The sequence below is a fragment of the Bacillus rossius genome, chromosome 2 (genome assembly GCF_032445375.1).
Source record: "Bacillus rossius redtenbacheri isolate Brsri chromosome 2, Brsri_v3, whole genome shotgun sequence".
Classification (NCBI taxonomy): Eukaryota; Metazoa; Arthropoda; class Insecta; order Phasmatodea; family Bacillidae; genus Bacillus; species Bacillus rossius.
The window spans coordinates 102,325,738-102,349,545 of NC_086331.1; the positions used below are offsets into that span (position 1 = coordinate 102,325,738).

The 23,808-nt window shown below is 39.9% G+C and overlaps 1 long non-coding RNA gene across 1 annotated transcript in view; it reads right to left on the reverse strand.

The window, feature by feature from the left end:
- Window positions 1-23,808, reverse strand: part of LOC134529527 (uncharacterized) — a 38,439-nt gene that overhangs the window by 11,935 nt on the left and 2,696 nt on the right. Inside the window, exons 2-3 of the long non-coding RNA XR_010074621.1 lie at window positions 22,342-22,662; window positions 3,376-3,437 (exon numbers count right to left, since the gene is read on the reverse strand). This is a non-coding gene — a long non-coding RNA (uncharacterized LOC134529527). The remainder of the gene's footprint in view (window positions 1-3,375; window positions 3,438-22,341; window positions 22,663-23,808) is intronic.

The following is a 23,808-nucleotide window of genomic DNA, read 5'->3' on the forward strand; positions in this document are numbered from 1 at the left end:
TAAGCTGAAAAAAAAATAGCCAGAACAAACTGGGACAAATTTCAGGAGAGTATACAAGATTATCCTGAAATAAGTGCACAGCAAATGGAAGACATCGAGACCGAAGTGAAACTTTTAACAAACACAATTCAAGAACACATATGGCAGGCAACCACGATGACAACGCCAAGACGAAAAACTTATGAAAAAAATGAGGAACTAGACCAAATAATTAAAGAAAGAAACAGAACCAGAAGACAACATCAAGTTTACAACGATCCACTTACGCGCAGCGGGTTAAGAGAACCAAACAACCAAATCAAGCAAAAAGCACAAGAACACAAAAACAGGCATGTGTGTCTTGATTTTCCTGCCTGCAAGTTTATTGTTTATTTTCCATATATTGTTTTGGTCTTTCATTAGGTCCTTGATAATATCTTCCCAACTTTTGTTTTTGCGAAAAACAAATATGTAGAACACATGCAATTAAATTAAAATATATAAAAAAATTATTTTAGTGTACAATTATTTTACATTTGGTTAGCTTTAAATGAATTTTTTTAATATAAACACATTTATATAAGTATCTATTTAGTTCCAAAGTAGATTTTTATTGCAAGTGTAAGCGTCCAAATTAACCTGCAATCATCGATGTGCCAAAATATTTATTATCTTCAATGTTAGTTGGCGTGAGAATAAATGTTTATTAGCAAAATTTAATGTTAGCATAATTATAGATATTGTGGCAAAAGATGTGTAGTGTACACTTATTATTTTAAATACCATCTAAAAGTTATGTATTTGTCTTGGATCTGGCAGTTTCTGTCGTACCTACGTTTTAGTAGGTCCTGCATGTTTTCCACCGTCAGTTGCAAACATACCTGAAAGGAAACTCACTTTACGTTTAGCTTCAATTCGCAGAAAACCATGGCAATGTTCAGCACTGTACAGTTACAGAAATATAATTAAATTAATTTAATTACAGCAAAATGGTGGGAACCATTGTGCTACAGTGACATACCATAGTACGCCTTCTGTAATTGACAAAAGAGAAATAAAGGGACTTCGATTTCTGGTATCGCACACATTAAATTCCCCGGACGGCAATATGATGGATCGGCGGCACAACACAGAGTACAGTCGCCAGTCCAGCACACACCACCGCCTATCGGAGGAAGTAGTAGGAAGCTATCGGTCGCAGCCGAGCGTAAGAAACACGACATCGGGAGGCGACTGGTAGGCGAGTCGTGGGAGAGATGGAAAGTGAGATACTGCGGTGGGTCGCGGGTTGGAGTCCACTGCGAGCGAGTGTCACTAGCAACCAGTGATTCAGCAGGTCAGCGAGTTTGGCAGCACGCTCGAGTATAACGAGTTGCTTTTGATACCCGCGATGCCACGGCCCAGAACATTGTTCAAGGAGCGAGTTTGAAGAGCGAAACCCACTCGGTCAGCCCTTGAAGAATCCGAGGGACAAACCTTGTCGCATGTTTGCAGTCCCGGCGGCGAGTAACGGAACACAGAGGAGGAGGACTGCCAGCTCGGTTGACGAGTACCTGGTGGTGCGATCAGCGGGGGTGGCGAGTCGCCTGGCGAGTACCTGAGCTGGGAGAAGCAGCGTCAGAGAAGCAGAGCCAGTCCCTAGCAGAGCGAGCTGCTACTGGCAGGAGAAGCGAGCCTCCGGAGCAGTGGGCGAGTACCAGTGCAGCGAGTCCCGGGCGTGGTTCTCCTCGACACGACCTGGCTGCTAGGGCGAGTAACGGCTCCAGGCGGGAGGCAGTCGGTCAGGAGCGAGCAGTCCCCGTAGCAGGGCGAGTAATGTCTACAATATTAGCCAGCAATTTATCGGTGGGGAGATACTGGAATAATTACAGAGCATATGAACTTAATTAATGCAGTATTATTAAATTGCTCAAAAATAGCTCAGAACTTTTCAAACAAAGTGTCTATTTTACATTTTTATAGTATGTCGGAAAATGATAACGGATATCTGATCGGCTTCTCTTTTTTTAGTTAAATATCACCGAGCTAATCTTTTGTTTTTAAACAGACATATGTTATTCATTGTCATAATAATTTTATAACGTTAGATAGTTTGCAAATTACAGTTTTTACTGATTGACGGTAAGGTCTATTTGGTCCCGTGGATTAATGATTATTGGTTATTTTGTTTTAGCCTTGGCGAGTCGAGCGCGTTCAAGTAATGGGGTGGTACTCAACTCGTTAACACGAGTAGTGTTGTGTTTATTAAATGATTGCGTAATCATATTTGTGATGATGATGATGATGATGATAATAATGTGTTATGTTTCGGAAACTCTGAAGTTGGTCTTGCTGCTGTACCCTTTTCACTTGTGAATCATCCCCATCACCTTCCACAACGCTACTATATTTATAAATATTTATATGTATATTTATATTTACTTATATATTTTTTATTTATATATGCATATATTTATGTATGTGGGTAAAGTTCCCAAGTTCCAAAAATCATATGCCAAGGATATATTTTAACATGAATACTAACCGCAAACAAAAAATAGCTGTGGAAATTGATATAAGAAAATATTATGTATGTAATAACTTTTGTATCATAAAACACAACTAACGTACCTTGAACTTTAATCGTACCTTTAAAAGCGTGCGTTTGATTTTCCCCGGAGAAGTGCAGTGATTTGTTATTAATTGTTAAAGTGAAATATTAAAATTCTTTCAAATAACAATTATATTGTAAAATCACAAACGTGTCCATTAAAGCCACGTATTTTTGCCGATTTTCGTTCATTAACATCTATTCAGTGTTATGGTACGGTAATCGAGGAGCGAGCGTACACTCGCATGTTAAACAAACTCGCTAATGAAACACGCCCTTGCGACTGGATCCATGGACGTGGAAGTGATAGTGACGTGGGCCTCGAAGGCCAGCAGGTTCACTGTACCACTGCATCTCAGTAAACTGCTTTCTTGTCTGATAATCAGGAAACAGGTGTTTTGATAGACAGGAAACAGATGCTGTGATAATCAAGATACAGATACTGTAATAGTCAGGAATTATCTGATCTGATGGCCAGGAAACAGCTGCTGTGATAGTCAAGATACACATGTGTAATAGTCAGGAAACAAGGAAACAGCTGCTGTGATTGTCAGAAAACAGCTGCTGTGATTGTTAGGAATCATCTGATCTGTTGGCCAGGAAGCAGCTGCTCTGATGGCCAGGAAACAGCTGCTGTGATGGCCAGGAAACATATGCTGTGATAGCTAGGAATCAATTTCTGTGTAACACAGGGAGATTACGAAGACGGGTTGTGTCACCACGCTTATGATAGTCGACTGCTTTGCCGTCTTGTTCCACTGACATTAACTGTAAATGGCACTCAGAACAATATGTGCCGAACTCACCTCTGATTGGTACAGCCGCTAGAAGCCGTGCGCCGAATAGAACAAGCGAACTCCCAGCAACACTGTGGACACAGCAAACAGTGTGCGCTGTAATGGTTTGCAGTTGTATGAACAGCTGGGTACAGGCCAGTTTGCTGGGCACGGGTCAGTGTACAGTGACACTGGGTGCGACGGAAGCACAGATTCTAAAATTGCTTGGAGAACTAGGCCTTGTATTAATGGATATAGGAATTGTCATGTGATGGCATACTGTGACGTAAATTAAGGCGTGCTCTCACACGCCATTTTGAACGTTTTTTTAATTTGTTTTCGTTATAACTACTAGCTAAGGGCTATTTCTGTAAATTGAACACCATAACAAGTTTAAATTTGTTGTTCCTTTACAAATATTTTTTTATAGATATTACCTAAGTTTTGTAAAATGGTTGTAAAAAGGCGCGCAAATGTTTGTAATTGTTATCACTTATTAGAGAATATCTGTGAAAAATATTTGTGACAGAATACCAAATGCAAACTACGTATCGTGTTACATTAATAGAAATAGCACTTAACTAGAAGTAACGACGAGAAACTGAAATAATCAACATGGCGTGTGAAACCCCCCTTAAGTCTTTTTCTACCTCACCATCGCCGTATTGCAACACCTTAAAAATTGCGGAAATGGTACTCGACCAAACCTGATTATGGCAAATGAGGATTAATTAAAATTTACGTCGTTAAACGTGGTCACTTCCATAAAAATACGGTCCAGTTTAAACACTAGGCCTACACTCGACCCAATGTGGGAAGAGTCCTGAAAACATGGTACAGACCATCAGCTGGGGGAAAAAAAAGATCTGTTTCTCGCGGTATCCGAGTGGTATTGTATGCGTTGCCACGCCTTGCTTGTACCGACAGAGCGAGCGAGCAGTCTGTTGGAATCGATATCTGAGGCTTACGAAATAATAACTGATGTACACCCTGACGATATGGACCATTAATGCGCTTGTGGCGTCTGCGAACTGTACAGCCATAAAGGCTGGTGTAGATTGGCTGCTACTAGTTGTGCAGGATAAGTAAATATTTCGGCCACCATTTCGGTAGAACATATTGGGTAGGTATTCGTTTCTTTTTTATTATTTATTTTAAAAGGTACTAACGTCCCCATTCAACGATAGAATCATAACAGCGCAGCGGGGTCAACGCGACAGATGTGAGGCAAATAAAATCATTTTATAAACAGTCTCATTCGACACATCTGTGACGTCAGAAAAAGATTCGCGGACGAAACAGACTTACCTGTTAGGAATTTTTGATGAGTTAACATCCTAGCTCTCGGTATACGGCATTTGGTAGGAGTATAATTTCGTTTAAATGAGACGGAAGTCGATAAACGGAAAAGTGACATAAAAATGGATGACATGCTTGCCATGCACAATTTCTTTATTAAGTATCCGTACGCTTGTGGATTGTGTTTCAGTTATGAAGTAATTCTTTCACTGGTAAAGGGGAACTATTTTCTGTTGCTTTTGAATCGAATAAAATAAACAATCGGACTATCAGTCTCAATTTTACAGTATGTATTAAAACCGCAAAATGAAAACAAAAGTTTCCGATACAGAAACATATCTTAAAATCAGTTACGATCTATAACCATTATTTTTTTTTCACAATATTCTCATTTCTCAGCAATCGATGCTGTTCTATTTTTTTTTGACGTGACGTCTAATAAATCGATGAACGCCGGCTGCACGCACGAAAAAGTGTACAATAACGCACATTGTCCCACTACGGATGTCCCACTACGGATGTGTCCTGTTGTGCTCATTGTACGCATGCTTGGTATCTCTCTTCCACTCGATTGGAACAACTATCGATTTGACTTTTCAATCATATTTTCGTCGTTTGAATTATTAATATTATGTAATTTAACTATCGTCCACCTATTTTCAGCACAATCGGTACGGCTATTTAAAAGTAATGTTGAAAATTCAAATACGTTTTTAACGAAAAATGGTATTTTACAGTTACACATAATAATTAAAATTACACCCGGGATATTTTGCACAATGTTTTAAAAATATTGTAACACATTATAAATAATTTTGGTGTATTTGGGATGCGTATTTGTTATAAAATCGTGTTATAAAAACGGGCGGACTACATACGTTTTTAAAACTTCCACAACACAAAACAAAATTTTTATAAATCTATATATAACATCTGAAACAATTGTTCCCAATATGGCCTCGTGGCCGTACGTTTAGCATCGCTGACTACTAAGCCAAAGTTGATGGATCGAATTCCGGCCGCTGCGAAATCTTGATTTTGTACTTGTAAAAATAAATACGGCGCGCGCGACACTTCAAATGTAATAAATATATTTGAATTAATGAATGCAAATAAAAGTAATTTATCAATTCAATTGTAGATTTCATTTCACTCCTTCTTTGTATCCATACAAAATAGTGATAGTTCAATAAAAATGATTAAATTTTATTCACAAAAGTATGCAGAGGTAGATTTTATCATACAAAAGATAGAAAAATTAAAAAGAATTTCTTCCTCAAAGAATATAATATTTTTAATGCCTAAATGGTTTGGTTGCAAAAACCTATTACGGCTCAGTCTCAGGCAGAATATGATATTTCCTTTTCTTCTGGATCAATCATTTCATCAATGTTTTGTTATGACGTTGTCACGTTAAACTATCGTCCGTAAACCGACTTTATAGACAACCAATTTTTTGTGACGTGACAACGTCTAATAAATCGATGAACGCCGGCTGCACGCACGAAAAAGTGTCCCGTAATGCACATTGTTCGGTTACGCTGTGTCCCGTTACGCTCATTGTACGTTTGCGCCGCATCTATCTCTCTTCCACTCGATTGGAACAACTATCGATTTGACTTTTTCGAGGCACATTAAACTTGAAACACTCCCATTCGTTTCCTACTTTTCCTATCATCGTCTTATCCTTAACAGAATAACACAGATTGTAAGAAGTTAAATAGCAAACATGCATAAAAGTTATAGTTAAAATAATCTCTTCGTTAAAGTAATAAACATATTTGAATTAATGAGTGCAAATAAAAGTAAATTTATCAATTAAATTCTAGATTTCATTTCACTCCTTCTTTGTATCCATACAAAATAGTGATAATTCAATAAAAATGATTCAATTTTATTCATAAAAATATGCAATCATTTCATCAATGTTTTGTTATGACATTGTCACGTTAAACTATCGTCCGTAAACCGACTTTACAGACAACCAATTTTTTTTTTAGTAATGGCTCGAGGAAGAAATTTTTAATAACTCACTGCTAAAAAATTGTAAATGGAATTGAAATAACCATGAAAAATTACCGATATTTATGAATTTGAACATTTACATGAAAACAACTGTTTCGCTACGAAAATTTTCGCAGAAATACTGAGTTCGGATTCTTGTCCGTGCATTTATGCATAGTGTTATACCAATACCTACATTAGTTAAAGTTCTTTGTAAACCTTTCCATGAATAGCTTTCCAGTAATAACTGGGGCCATTAATAAAAATAATAAAACAAAACAAAATAAATTTGTTAGAAACTAAATTATCCTTTCGTGGTTTAAAAAAATGCATACTTTTATAAAACAACCATCAAAATTTAAAATTACCTGCCAATTTTCGTAAGCGCGACAAGAAATATTTAGTATTGTTTCCAAAAAAAAAAAAGCCATAGTAATGAGTTGTACAATTTTACAATATTTTCTTGTAGTATTACCAACTATTTCTAGGCAACTAGTTTTCAAAGTAATCTTTTGTCAATTAAATGCTATTTGTAGCGCTTGAAATTATCTAGGCAATGTGAAAGTACCATTTAGAACTTTTTATGCCATTGCGTTTAAGTGTAAACCAGTTAAGCAACAAATACAACATTAACACTTTAAGAAAAAAAGGAAGGTATTTCTTTGCTAAATGGAGGGATACCAGTAGCAATTGCAGGGACGGGGAAGCCTCTCCTACCGACTCATCGAAGTTACGAACAAATCTGTAAAATATCAATGAAGACAGCATTTTACTGTGTGAAAAGCCATTTCAGCTACGGCTACTACTGCAGGCACACATGTCAGTGTGTTAGTGGCAATATAATTGTGAGTTATTTTTAAGTGACGTGTTCAAATTTTGAATATGTTTTTTTGACGTGACAACGTCTAATAAATCGACGAACGCCGGCTGCACGCACGAAAAAGTGTCTAGTTACGCACATTGTCCCGTTACTCTGTGTCCCGTTACACTCATTGTACGCTTGCGCCGCATCTATCTCTCTTCCACTCGATTGGAACAACCATCGATTTGACTTTTTCGAGGCCCATTAAACATGAAACACTCCCATTCGTTTCCTACTTTTCCTATCATCGTCCTTTCCTTAACAGAATAACACAGAGATTGGAAGAAGTTAAATAGCAAACACGTATAAAAGTTATAGTTAAAATAATCTGTTAGTTAAAGTAATAAACATATTTGAAATAATGAGTGCGAATAAAAGTAATTTTTTCAATTAAATTGTGGATTTCATTTCACTCCTTCTTTGTATCCATACAAAATAGTGATAATTCAATAAAAATGATTCAATTTTATTCATAAAAGTATGCAATCATTTCATCGATGTTTTGTTATGACGTTGTCACGTTAAACTATCGTCCGGAAACCGACTTTACAGACAACCAATTTTTTTTTCTCAAACTTCCCCTCACGAAGAAAATTCCCCGTGTCCGCCACTGAGAGACACACACGGTGGGTGTTGTTGCCTTCCCTCCGCGCCGCCTGAGCGACACGCCCCACAATCGGCACACTCGGCAAAGCATTGCAGTTGTTTGTGGACGGACACTCGACACTGCAGATCCGCACGCGACCTTGAGCCACTTGCCGGGACTGCGCAAGCCTGCCCTGGCGTCTTCGCGACAGCCGCTCTTCGGGGCTGCAGAGCGCCGCGCGCCGGGCGAACCTCTTTGTCCTTAAGAACTGTTACCGCGTCCCTGTCAGCGGACACATCCAGCATTCAGTGCGCACGAGTTACTCATTGTTAGAGACCTGCAAAATTCGCGGTTTCGATGGCCTTCAGGATAGACTGCACATACCCCTGTACACTCGGGCAAATAGCGCAAGTTCATTGGCTGCCGACTTGTAAGTCGTCTCAGCTGGTTTGTCTGTGATTCGATCCTTCTATGGTTGAGGGTTTATAACTGGTTGAGATTCGTCCAGATGAACAGTAAGCCAATAGCAAAATTATCTAAGAGGTATATGTGTTTGAATTCTAGCCTATAACCGAAAGAATCCGCGAATTTTGCAGGTCTCTACTCATTGTGTGTCTATCATAGGAGTAATGATTTATAACTAGAGACCGGAAAAATTCGCGGATTCATTTTACGACAGTCTGAAATTCAAATAGTTATACCTCAGTACTGTCTCTGCTATTGGCTCACAACTTACCTGGACGACTCTAGGCTAATGAAAAACACTCAACCGAAGCTCTGTATCGAATCACAGGCCGCTACGTTGGGACACCTTTACAAAATAGCAGCCAATGAGAGGGTGACATTTGACCGAGTGTACGTAGAACTATAACGTTCATCCTAGAGGTCATTGAACCCGCGAATTTTTCCGGTCCCTATTTATAACATAAGGAGAACTCTGTGTAGTTATAAAAAAAAAACATTAACAACTACGCTAAGAATAAATATATTCAAATAATCTTATCATAATCATCATCATTATTGTCACTGGCACTGAAACCAGAATAGTTTTACACAGAAGGAGTTTCAAGTAAGGAAATAACTATTGGCTTCATTATTTTGTGGTTTCTTGGTGGAAGAGGTCTATTCGAGGAGATCACGGAGATATCAGCAGAGAAGATGAGAACTTCAGCTGTGAAGCGAAGTTATAGGCCTATTTATTCCTTTTTAATTATTTTTCTGCGTCCACACTACTCTCAGAATATATATAACGCCCATGCTTAAGTGATCTAATACAATTTAAAGTTCTGATTTTATTAGTGATTCAGATCAGATACTCAGTGAAGTTTAAAGTTATTTATATATATGTATATATATATGTATGTATATATATATATATAAGTATAAATTTTGTGTACTTCATATGTTCACATGTCTCTATTGATTTTAACTCGACTTTTATATATGTAATTTATGTGAGGCACACTTCGCTAAAATCATGTATCTCGTCTCCCTATGAATTTTTACATTGTCACTGTCAAATGAACAATTCGTTCCGAACTTCCATTGTCGGTAATGAAAGTGGTGCAGCATTACACAATAGGCTATTTATGTACAGCTAGTCAATCAGCTTAACATGAATGAGGAACAACTCACAGATGTTGGTCCTTTTCACAAAACTCGCCTAGTTTTCCGAGTGATATATTTTCTGCAGACGAATCTAACAACAGATCGCAGAAGCAAATGCTCCACCGAGCGCGCCACCACCGCGGCAAACATAAACCATGCTTATCCCAAATTTAAAAAAGAAAAAGAAAGAAAAAGCACGAAAGCAATTCGTTCAGATGTAAGAACACGATTTTAAAAATACGACTAAAACAATGACTACATCACGATTATTAATTTCGTAACTTATTTAAACATTCAATAGCACAAACAATTATCGTGGTTTTTAAATGTTAAGTGCTTTTATTTTAAGTGTTCACTTTACGACAGACTGCTTGTACACTCTACGAGAATGAAATGTAAATGCTATGAAGGAAAAAAAAATTGTATCTTGAGCACTTTCCGCTGCAGCAAGCTTGTCGACCCACGCAGTTTTGTCCAGCGACTGGTTGCAAGCACTGCTGAAATTGTATTCGGAACGTATTCTCTTGACGGAACGCACTGATAATTTTATTCTTACCGCTCAAGCCAAGTTTATTTTCGATATGTTCACACACATGTAATTATCGAAGGCTCCAAATGGCACTTTTCTTCTCCATGAGAAGATAGTAGGTATATCTCACGATAAGTGAATGTGATCAACATGTCTATGAAACTAAGTTCATTACATTAAAGGCACCCCACGATGATTAATGTATACATTTATAGTGCTACGTTATCTCACATACCTCGGAACAGACGAGTGCTTAATAGCCAAATAAGTTCATTGTAGTTTTGTGCCGCTAGTGAGTATGGGATTATCTTACTTTTCTGACGTTATAGAGGCAAAAATATGGGATCCACATAATCGAGCCACTTTGGAGGCTTCCCACAAGTAGACAGGCGCCTGATCTATGTAATATCTAAAGCGCTCCATACACTACAAGATATGCTCGACGAGCACATCCGCTAGTGTATGGGTTTGTCCGGCCTCTATCCGACCAAGCATGCTCGGCTCGCCGAACATATCCGCTAGTGTTTGGGCTTGTCCAGCCTCTGTCCGACCGAGCATGCTCGGCTCGCCGAACATATCGGCTAGTGTTTGGGCTTGTCCAGCCTCTGTCCGACCGAGCATGCTCGGCTCGCCGAACATATCCGCTAGTGTATGGGTTTGTCCGGCCTCCGTCCGAACGAGAATATCCGCTAGTGTATGGGCTTGTCCGGCCTCTGTCCGACCGAGCATATCGGCTAGTGTATGGGCTTGTCCGGCCTCTATCCGACCGAGCATGCTCGACTCGCCGAACATATCCGCTAGTGTATGGGTTTGTCCGGCCTTCGTCCGAACGAGAATATCCGCTAGTGTATGGGCTTGTCCGGCCTCTGTCCGACCGAGCATATCAGCTAGTGTATGGGCTTGTGCGGCCTCTGTCGGACCGAGCATGCTCGGCTCACCGAGCATATCGGCTAGTGTATGGGCTTGTGCGGCCTCTGTCTGACCGAGCATGCTCGGCTCGCCGAACATATCCGCTAGTGTATGGGCTTGTGCGGCCTCTGTCCGACCGAGCATGCTCGGCTCACCGAGCATATCGGCTAGTGTATGGGCTTGTGCGGCCTCTGTCTGACCGAGCATGCTCGGCTCGCCGAACATATCCGCTAGTGTATGGGTTTGTCCGGCCTCTATCCGACCGAGCATGCTCGGCTCGCCGAACATATCCGCTAGTGTATGGGCTTGTGCGGCCTCTGTCCGACCGAGCAAGCTCGGCTCGCCGAACATATCCGCTAGTGCATGGCCGGTGCTTCTGGCACGGTGTCGCCTCTAAGCGCAATGCTGTGGACTGGCGCGCAGTATTCTCGTCGTGCACCGGGCAACAGTGAGCTCTGAGCAGTGACCATGACTTTATATGGCGGAGAAATGTAAATAAAGGTGTAATGTAAGTCCCTTGAATGATTTTAAGTATCAGTACCGGGCTTTTCCGGTTTTTAAATTATGCTAAAAACACGAACTTAGCCATTCCCACTCTGCTAAAAATACAGTTTATTAACGAAATAAAGAAAAAGAACGTCTCATCCATCCTCAGCGTATCCTTAAATCATTTCGTAAACATACATCACTCGGACATCTTGAGCAGTTTTTGAATCACGTGGTTTCTTCTGAAGCTCTGCACACCGTGTGTGTGACCGGGTACTAGGGCAAGTGAACTCTCCTGGCTACTCAAGTATCTTTTACATAGAAGAGAGGCTGGCCACACACAGAATTACATAATGGGAAGGTTCAGTACAGAAGTGTCTTTCAGCATAAAATACGCAACCATGTTCGTCGTGCTCTAAGGAAATTTTTGAAAAATTGTGCAAAAGCATTGTTTCAGGAGGTACAGGAATCTTTATAAGAGCATATAATGGAGCAAATAATGTCCTCATTTGAAGCAATTTCCATGTCCTTGTTTCCGTAATGTACACTGTTAATGTTCCAAACACATTCATTTTCACGGTAGAATTCTACAAGTGTAATAGTTTCTGCATCTGACCCTCATATTTTTGAGTAAACTGAGACCACGCGTTACTGAACTAACTCGCCAGCTATACTCTACTCTACCTGCTCACACTGGTAAAGTAAGCGAGCTTATGAGAAGTATAGTGGTAAATGCAGAGGTGGGGAAGCAGAGTGGGCGAGCTACTATTCACAGGTGCTACCACATTCGACTCTCCCAACTAGTAGCTTCAGTACTCCCCCAACTGTCCAGGCGAGGACAGCAGTGCGACTTTTCTTACTTGCCCTAGTTGCTATCCCGTTTGCTCTTGGATCACTCAAGGCCCAATGGCGCCCCCACGCTAAGAGTTTGTTTCCCGTAGATTAAGTTTCTTGCTAGATCAATCATCGGAATGAGTTTATGTTAACTTTTGAAAGGAAAATAAATTGCATCCAAAGTCCCGTGGAGTATACGGTATGAAAACGGCGGCTGGTGTTTGACACACCACCAGCCAGTCTCAATGATTTCCTCAGGATGGCGGCCTGTCTGTATTTCCGTCACACTGAGGCAACACCAGGGCACCAGACACTGTACACCCGGACACCAGATACCGGACACCCGGAGATCCGGATACTCGAGTACCCGGACACTCGGAAACTTGGATACCCTGTCACCAGAAAACCTGGATATACGGACAACCGGACACTGGATACCGGACACCCAAATGCATTAATACCCGACACCCGGACACCCACACAATTTGATACCCTAACTCCCAGACACCGTAACATATGGACACCGGACACCCGGATACCCTAACACCCGACTCCCAGACACACGTCACTCGGACACTAGGATATCGGACACCGGACACCAGACACCCGGACACTAGGACATCATATATACAGGACACCGGACACCCATATAGGTACACTAACACCCAACATCTAAACTCCTGACACCGGACACTGGAAACTCGGATACCAGAATACCCTAACACCCGACACCAGACACCGAACACCCAGACACTGGACACCCGCACAACGTAAATCCGGATACTTGGATACCCTAATACCCGACACCTGGATACCGTACACTCGGATACGGACAGTTGGTTACCCGAACACCCGGACACCCCGATATACGAACACCCTAACACGTGATATCCGGAAGCCGGATACCCCTACACCCGAACACCGGACACCAGAATACCAAACACCCGGACACCTTTATATCCGTACACTGGACACCCGAACACCGAGAATTGCGCCTGAAATCCGGAATTACGTCCAAGCGGAGATGACACCTATCCGGATACCAAAATCAACATAAATGTCACTACGTAATTTGACACAACTTCTTGGACAAAAAATCAAAACCAAAGAGTTTCGTTAATTCTACAGCAGTGGTCAAATAAAATTTTCTGCGTGTAAAAACAGTTTGCTAAAATGTAAAAACGGAACAAGATAAAGTTAGGATTCAAAAGGTGTGGGAATTGGTTGATCGCTAGCCATGGCACAGGTGTGTCGCCTGCAGACGGCGAGCCTCGCTGCTGGGACAGAATAGTGATGGCGCACAGTCGGCGCGGGTAGCGACACAACAGTAGCGATCACTGGACGACCGACGTCTGAACCGGAGATAAGCGTTATCACGAATGCCTCGCGCTACCTCAACGTGGTCTGGCTGGGATTTAACTGAGCCGTTAGCGTGTCTCAGAACGAAGACCCTGCAGATATCTCACGGAGAGATTAGTTTTCCGTAAAAGAAATATTCGGAGATGCATTTGTTAATTTACCGGAGAAAGACCGGCAAATTTTCCGACGAGTTATACCTACTTTCACAGATACTTAAAAATAAATTTCATCAAATTTTTTTATACAAACAGAATCAAATAAAACACACGTTTTGTCTTTCTTTACCACTAATGGCTCACTTAACATTTGAGAGTTGGGGAGATACCTATGCCATCCTGTATCAACTGACAGGAACAAAAAAAAATTGTTGTTTAAACTGTACCTACCAACCTGCAGAAAGTAAATTATTGTATAACTTATATCAATATTTCTTAAATTATGTTCATCTATGTTAGGAATGGAAAAAATAAAAATTTTCCGGAATATTATGAGTTCATATTTTTCCCGAAATGTTTTCCACTCACGTCTCAAATTATTTCATATATTTAAAACAAACTATGTCAAGGAAATGTTCGTTGGAAAGCAATGATAAGATAAAATCTAGTTCATTAAAAATTTCACTTTCATTGTGTGTACATAAATTGGTTTACAGATAAATGAGCTGTTTTGAAATTACGTTTGAAAGAAAAAAATATATTAATATTCAAACATATAAATATGTAACCTATTTGCGTCATAGAGACTCACTTTACGTTTATTCTCCATATTTCCGCTGCTGGGGGAAACATGCAACTTTACTTGTGTGTACTTCCCTTTTATAAATATATTGATCTGGAAATAGAAAAAATATTGAAGTTGAAGAAGAGCCTTAAATAATGGAGCCAGGTGGCGTAGTGGCCGGCAGGTCACAGGACTCGCACTCCAGAGGACTCGGATTTGAGTCCTGTTTCCCACAGGTTGCCGAAGTCACCCTGGACATAAACTGGGCTGGACATTTGCCACAGGACACGGCCCAATTCCTTCAACTGTCAAGTACTCATGGGGCCGTCGAGAGAAATAAACAATTACTTAATTTCTTAATACACAACTCTTCAAAACCCTTCACTATTAAAAAAAAATTAAAAAAATCTGCAAACATTTAAGAGAATATATTGCTAAATAAATAGGACAGCACTAAGTAACTTGTAACAGCATTTTAAGAAAACGTTTTTACATGTTTTCTCAATGAAACATAATTTTAATCTCTTTTATAATGCTAAAAAAAATCACATTCTTATTAAACTTAACAATTTACGTAATACTGAACAACTTAATATATAGCATCTTAATACCGAATAAATTAAAAGTCAATAATCATTTAAAATTAGTTTTTCGCGCTTTCCTTTTAGCGTACGTTTCAACAATAGAACAAAAATTCAATGTCCGCGCAAAGCTTGATTCAATGCATAATGTTCCTGGATCAGTAAGTTTTTGTTGACCCATTGTTGACCTTAGGAAATTATTTATTCTCCTAAGAACACCAAAGATTTTCCTGCTTGAGCAAGAGAGACAGGACGTACGCAGAATATGCTCACACAACACACACATACGGATTTTTTTTTTAAAATAAATAAATAAAATTTTAAAAAAATTGCACATTTCGATGAGCTTAAAAAATCTGCTCGCATATTTCTAAATTCGAACAAAATTAAACTCTATGTATATTTAACATGTCACGTAACAATTATTTTTCAAGCTACCATGTTTATTATCTGCATGTTCAGCGATATATGCCAGTCTCTTGCGTGAGATTTCGGATCTTTATAGTTACAGGTCATTTAATTATTTATTCTAAGCAAACTGGAGACAATTGGAACGAAAAAAAAATGCACACACACATAACACGTATAGGCTTCACTAACTGCAAGTGTGCGCTGTGCCCACTGTTTTCATTTGTGTGTTAAACTTGAACAGTAGCGTCTTCTTCTTCTTTTTTCTCCCGTTTTAGTAAGTCCTTGATCCAGACATGGTTAACTCACTGGTAAGTTGGTAGGGACTAAGGGCAGAAAATCATTCGTGCGGCAAAAGCAAAAGGAAGCGTCCACGTCTGTTAACTCGGCGAGGCGCGACTCATGCGTGCCCTTCGATTTTCGTCAGGAATCCGACTCGGTCTGGAGCGCGTGTGTCGAATGAGTTGTAGATTGATCGCGTGCGCTGCCGCGTGGACGTTCACGAAGATTCCCCGCGCAAGCACAACATTTTGCGCCTCGCATCGTGTTCGGCGCGAATGTCCTCAGGCGTGGGACCCAGCACTCGGCGTCCAAGCTGTGGCGGGCTGTTGCGTCACCTGCTGTTTCCCAGCGGCGCTCCTCCCCCCTGCTTCTGCAGCGCTCCTGCCGCCTGGGCCTCCGAGAGTTTATACATCCCTACATTCATTCTTTTATTCATCCATACATTCATTCCTTTATTCATGCATACATGCATTCCTTTATTCATCCATACATCCATTCCTTTATTCATCCATACATTAATTCTTTTATTCATCCATACATCCATTCCTTTATTCATCCATACATGCATTCCTTTATTTATCCATACATTCATTCCTTTGTTCATCCAAACATTCATTTCTTTATTCATCCATACATTCATTCCTTTATTCATCCATACATTCATTCCTTTATACATCCATACATTCATTCATTTATTCATCCATACATTCATTCTTTTATTCATCCATACATTCATTCCTTTATTCATCCATACATTCATTCTTTTATTCAGCCATACATCCATTCCTTTATTCATCCATACATATATTCCTTTATTTATCCATACATTCATTCCTTTGTTCATCCAAACATTCATTTCTTTATTCATCCATACATTCATTCCTTTATTCATCCAAACATTCATTCCTTTATTCATCCATACTTTCATTCATTTATGCATACATACATTCATTCTTTTATTCATCCATACATTCATTCCTTTATTCATCAACAAATTCATTTTTTATCAATCCATACATTCATTCATTCCTTTATTCATCCATACTTACATTATTTTATTCATCCAACAAGTTTCAGTGAAATGCAAGGGTAACATTCGTTTCAGTACTTCCCAGTACTTGTGAACTTCGTTCTGATCACTCTCCGGCAAATTTCAATCGTGTTAATACTGACTTTCAATCAATTACATTCATATTACGCACATCACTGCAAAATCACTCCATACCTCAATTAAGGCTGGTATTCCAAGACATAAAAAATAAGGGTTTAGGTGTTGAAGTTGCTACATTGTATGTACCCTAACCGTATTCCTAGTGTACGATAGAACACGGCCAGATCCAATTTCCAGGAAACGGATTTTAGTGACCTATCCGTCACCTACCTGATGCGCATGCTCAGAGCTGACATTTTCGGCGATTTCGTCCAGATGGCGGACTCTTATACATTGGGGGACGTACCAAGCGTGTTGGTCTGAAAAATGAAATTTTATGGTAGAGAAACTATCCTGGAATACATTTTGTACACTTTACTGGTCATAACAAGAAAAAATCGCAACTTAAAAATTACCTGAAAAATTTTTGTGCGATGGTGCTGCTATCTCTAGTATTTTTTTACGTAACAATTGCATCGATGGTCGCGAAACGTCTGCTATAATGCGTTGAAACCAGTTTCTAGCCTCGCGCAGGGCCCCGTTTATTAAAAAACTTTGCCGATTTGTTTCCTGGGATTCGGTTTGTACACGTTCTGCAATACGGCCCGCGATTTAGGCAGTGTTTCTTCGCTACCTTACCCTTAGTAACATGTTGTCCCGCGCGTTAACAACATGTATATTAATAGTTGTTTGATCCAAACCATTGAGTCGGTCATAATTACCCATCATATTCCTAATAGATGAATTCGCTAATTGAAAACGACGTAAGTGTTTGGAAATACATGAGCGCGGATGTAGGTCGCTCCACGCACGAGGAACTGAAATGACAAACAGTCCTTCATCGGCGGCTGGCCTCCGCAGACTCGCGAGTGGCTGCCCATCGCTGTGAGGCGGTGCAGTCACCGTTAATATTTGCCGCGAATGCTTGGATGGTTTCATCCCCCGAGTTACTTGCTGATCTCCGTTTTTAGTGGTCCGCTATCGAGAAGACGTAAAAATGCGATAAAAAAATTTAATGTCCGCCAACTTGACACGCTGATGTGCACTTGGCGTGATTATGGCTGTGATCAGTGTTGCAATCACCCTACCCGTTTTTATTGCAATGGTATTGTCATTTCATGCGGCGGAAAGACATTATTGCCTTTTGAAAAAAAAGAACCCAATATGGTTAACAACTATTCATTATGGCTGCAGTCAACGTACGGGCTGCTAGGCAGCTTGCGATGCCTCAGATGGTGACGCAAGACTACGAAAAATCATTTAACAAACAGTCGATTTCGGAACACAGTATTTTTCTCGCGTTTTATCTCTCAATTTTTTTTTTTTCGTGATGAAAATTTTGCATGAAAATTTTGGTACGAAATTTAGGAAGCAGCAAGCAAAGAAACAAGCATAAAAATGTTGACATTATTACTACGGTATTAAATAAGGTCTTCACTAAGTTCCATAGAGGCTGTAAGGCACTTGATGTGCGAGTCAGTGTCGCTCGTAGCGCTTCCGAACATCCACACGGAGACACGCGAATTATCTCTTGAGGGGTTCTGGAACATCTTCTGTGCTGGAACACCTCGTGCGCCCTCGTGCGCTCGTGCGCGCTCGTGCGCTCGTGCACGCTGACCGTGCGGTGCGAGAGGGTGAGTTGTGTGCACAAGGTAGAACAAGTTTGCATGATTCAAGAAACTCTGCTTGTAATTGAATTCGCCTTCCATACTTACAGCGTTTAATGCTTCTGATTTAATTTTATTTCGGTCGACAATGTTTATTGTTACCGTACAGTAAATAAATATACGGCTAGTAGACATACAGAGTTGTAGCTCATTTATTATTTGCAATGTATTTTGTTCGTTTGGCATAAAAATAAAAATAAAATATTGAAATAATGTTAGTAATTAGTAAATACAAATTCACGAAAACTCAGCTAATTTTTTAAAAAATTATATTGATGTTATTGATTTTACATTGGTAGTTTATATAAACAACAAATAATTATAAAATCAGACAGTATGCTGAGTTCATCTGCGTGCATTGTCAAATAAAAAAATATATATAGTTTTAAAAATAAATGGTAACTAATCGTTGTAGCTTGAACACTGATATATAATGACTACTTCTGTGCTGGCTGTTGAAGATGACATCTTGGTTCGACGTATATTAGTCCAGAAGTGGAGCAGGCCTTAAGGTGGACTCTCAACCTATGTACGTACGTACGTAGTGGCGGTGTTCGGTGCATTCATGTCAAAAGCCGGACCACACCCCCTATAACAAGGATGTAACGTGTGTACCTTCGTACACATTCAGAATTGACAATTTCCATGAGGGCGAGCGAGGGGGGCTTCAGAAAACATGAACCGAACACTATACGTAAATGCAAAAATACTGACGTCGACTGCAAACTCCGTACATAACGAACACAGGCAAACTTAACACCGCGCTCACAAGACAAGTTGCTGCAGCTGTTTTCAGTATTAACACACGGCACGAGGTGCATAAGAATAACTACGTGGAATACAAATGATTTGGGTGTCAGCGAGACATTTTGTGGACATAATAGAAACTTTAGCCAACTTGTATAGATACCATATCAGTCAATTTTATTTTGTATTTATTATGGTAGTAATTAATTTTAACCACAGGCAGTACTTGTTATTGATTGTATAAACATATTTTTATATCCCTTTTAGGTAAATTATATATGTATATACTGGGCTGCAAATATTTCATTGAGAATTTGTTCAATTGTTTATAATTTTTTTGTAAATGTCACCCAGTAAATCTATGGCTAGCAACCGTTGTGATTGACAGTGTATACGCAGTAGGTTGAGCCGAGGCTGCCACAAATTAAGGGTGCTACTTTGATATTTTTATCAGATTGTTAATTTTTTTGTGTTTTTGTTATAGCTGACCTGTAACGAGTATTCAACCCCACCACGCAGGGGTACAGCTTCATAACGATCAATGTCAGTTCGAGAATGAGATGAGATATTCGTTTGTGAGAATATTCCTGTTAATAAATTGTTGTATTTACGAATTATACTGGGCACCTAATTTTCTGACACACTCGCATCCGTTCTTTCCTGCCTTGTTAGGGTTTCCTGTTGCTTTAGTGATACCCGTGACAAGGACACTAGCCGGCGTATTACATGGCTCTTTCCTCTTTGCCTCTACGTGCGAGGCAAGTGAATGGAATGCCACGCATGGAGCGAGGTGGCACAGTGGATCGCGTCCTGACGACCCGGGATCGAATCCATTCTGATCTCGATTTTCTGCGGTTTCCCCGGGACCCCATCCCCCCCCCCCGACACCCCTGGTTCGTGTAGCACGTTGCCTCTCCGATGGGCTCACTAACAAAGAGACGTCAACCACAAAAAAAAAAAAAAATTGGGATGGTGACCCTGTCATTTTATGCAGGAATTTAATATACAATGTCTACATGTTTTTATTCCTAACAGAGATCGTGAAATATCTGGTTTAACAGCATTCAAACGTAAACAAAATACACACTAAAAATAAATTAAGTGTTGTGTGTATAAATGATTATAACGACTATTAAAGTGCTACTTGTAACTAGTTACTTGTAAAGCTCCTAAAGGTAACCCGTTGAAAATTGATGTATATAACATACACTTTAAATTAATATACACGAAATATTTACTAAAAATTCAATTTCTTTTAATATTGCGCAAATAAAAATTATTTCTGAAATAAATAAGAAATTATTAAAAAAATGACAAAAAATTGTTTTTTTAAGAAGAACATTGCGTGTTAATTGTCACTGGTCATTCAATAATCTTCCTTGCTGTGGATTCGATTCAATACACACCAGGATGGCAACCATATTGGCAGTGCGATTCGTATGAAGGTGCTCCATTGCATAGAGTTCGCAACAACACTAGCATGTTAAAATTCAAATGTGCCTTAATATATATTTGATATAAATTTAATCGTATCATTAGCGCTGGGAAACTGACACAACAGTGGTTGGTGGATTCATATTTGCAAGTGGAGGCCAACAACTCGAATTATATCAAACATGTATACGCGTGCTATGAGGAACACGTTAGCAAAGAGCAACGAAAATGTTACACTGTAAGCGCATGAAAACATAATTCATACAGCGTTAGAGAGCCAGTCAGTGAGTCAGTGATGAGCGTATTTATATTTACAATGAGACACCTATCGGCATTCCTACAAATTTTTCAAATGCAGCGTTAACGCCTATATGTCTCTAAGCCGTTTGGAGGCGCAGCCAAACGGCAGAACCCCTCACTCGCGCCCACTACCGAAGTTGGGAAACCTAAGATGCACATAAAGTTTGGACCCTGCCCGAACTTACCCGAACAATTCACCTTCGGCCAACCTCGTGTTTATTTTAATTTTAATGTGGCTATACTGACCTGACTAACCGTCCATAGTGTTTTAAAGTGTTTTAATGTAGCTAACCTAATCGACCACTCTTAATATTTGAATTCATTTTTCCCGCGCAAAAATAAAACAAATCCCGAAGTTGGCCGAAGGTGAATTATTCGGGCGTGTTCGGGCAGGGTCCAAACTTTATGTGCATCTTGGAGTGAGTGGTCAGTGCAACCACTCACCACCAGGGGCGCTTGCGTCCCTGGTCACTAAATCCAGTACTGGACAACTGGAAAAGCGGACCACGAGTCCAAGTGCCCAACCCCCGCATGGTAGACTCTTTTCTACTCTGTCCAACACTTCATCCAGACCATCCTCTGTCTCCTGTAAATTCCTACACGTAATGCATGCCAATTTTCATCCCGCATGAATGTGCCCAGGGTTTTCCCTGTGTCTATGCAGGTTTTACCTGGGCCCAACCTATCTCTAGTTATAGTCTAGATTTAAGAGTGAGGGGAGTTAGTCATGGCGCCAATCGCTGCCATGGCTGGCCAATCCCCTCCTAGCACATGATGCATGCGACCCTCTCCTTGCACGGCTAATCCCAGCATGACTAGGCGTATAGGCTTCGGCCTGAGACGCACCTAGGTCCCTCCCTAACCCGAACCCCTATAAAATACACTTAGTTTTAGTTAGGTTAGGAAGAAAAATAAAAAAAAAAATGTGCATCTTAGGCCTCCCACCGAAGTTACATGCAGCAACAATGTTGGAATTATAATAGTTTTTGTCGTAAATCTGTGCCACTCTGCATCCCGAAGTGCGATTGATGAGCACGCAGTAGTTTTTTAAAAAAATGTATAGCATAACAGCGGATAAGCTAACGCAGGTATGATGGCGTGTTTTCCATCATCGCTCGCACCAGAAAGCAAAATGGCGCAGATTGCCGAGTTGCGCGCTGCTCCGTGCGCGCATGCGCGGTTAGAAGTATGGTCTGCTACGTGTACTGTCTCGAGGCCGCAGGGACTTCACCTGCGGCGAGGATCGCCACGAAGAGCAGGAAGCTGAGCAGCACGACCGAGTCGTTCTCCATGGCCGCGGCTCGGGCGGGTCTCTGGCGGCGGACTGCGACACAACCGCCAAGCGCGCGCTTCCCGGAGCCCGCCGCCGCCAAGCGGACATGCCCGAGCTGGGCCGAGTGCCTCCGAGCCGCGTGTTTACACCAGCTTCGTTTCCTCGCGCACAATCCGGCTTATTGTGCAAAGCAGGCCTTAAGGTGGACTCACAACCTTTGTACGTATGTACGCAGTGGCGGTCTTTGGCGCATTCATGTCAAAAGCCGGACCACAACCCCTGTAACAAATGAAAAATATCTTGATAAGTAAAATACATTTATTTACGCAAATCAATTATCGTCTTCTATGGTTCAAATTTTGAAAATAATAACATGACAATATATCTGGGATATTTATAAAAAAAAATATTTAAAGATGTTAAAAATTAAAACAATATTCAAGCAATAATTGGCAAATTAACAAAGATATAAAAATTGAAAAAAGTCAAATTATAAATGCATCGCAACATAATTGAACTTTCTCATATCTCTCTCTCTCTCTCTCTCTCTATATATATATATATATATATATATATATGCGTGTTTGTGTGTGTGCTGGCTGAAATTAAAATCATATGATTATATTTTTTACGAAAATGGCAAGCGTGGCGAAGATTTATGTGAAAATGGCCTTTAAATCCTTTTACTCAATGAGTTGAAGAGGGGATGTGCATTAGAGTGGGACGAAAAAAAATTTGTTTTTTTGAGTAGGTATCGAGTTCTAATAGGACTCAAACGTTGCGTATCTGCATGCTGATCAACGAAAAAAAAGTCATACGTTTGATCTTCAGTTCGCGAAAAGGTCCGAAAGTTTGGAAAAATAGATCGAAATCAATATTGTAAAATATAGTAAACCTCAAGAGAGATGAAAGTCATCTATCAGCCCCGTAGTCACGTTAAGGGCGTAGTAAATTCAATTATTTTACTTCAAATATTTCGTGTTCTTGCACACGATTTTAATGAAATTCATAGTATTACTTTATAAGGTTTTTATATTTTAAAACGCATTATTTAAATGTTTTATGAACTGAAAGGCATTTTTTTGCCAGTCCTAGCATGAACTGAAAGCATGGAATCGTGTGGTATAGAGATTGGGTTAACCGTTTGTATGGAGTCTTCGTCTTAAAAACATTTATTTTTAGCAAATTATTAAACAATTAATAAAAATCAGGTTTTCCCAAAACCCTAAAAAATACGGATATTTATGGTTTGGGAAAACCTTCTTTAGTTATGAATGATATACTTAAATATATTTATAATAATGCTACATACGAACGTGGATAAACAAATCAATAAATCGGTTAATTCAAAACTGTATACCATCATGCTTCAGTATATGCTAGGACTGACATAAAAATATGCTTTTAAGTTCATAAAAAAACATT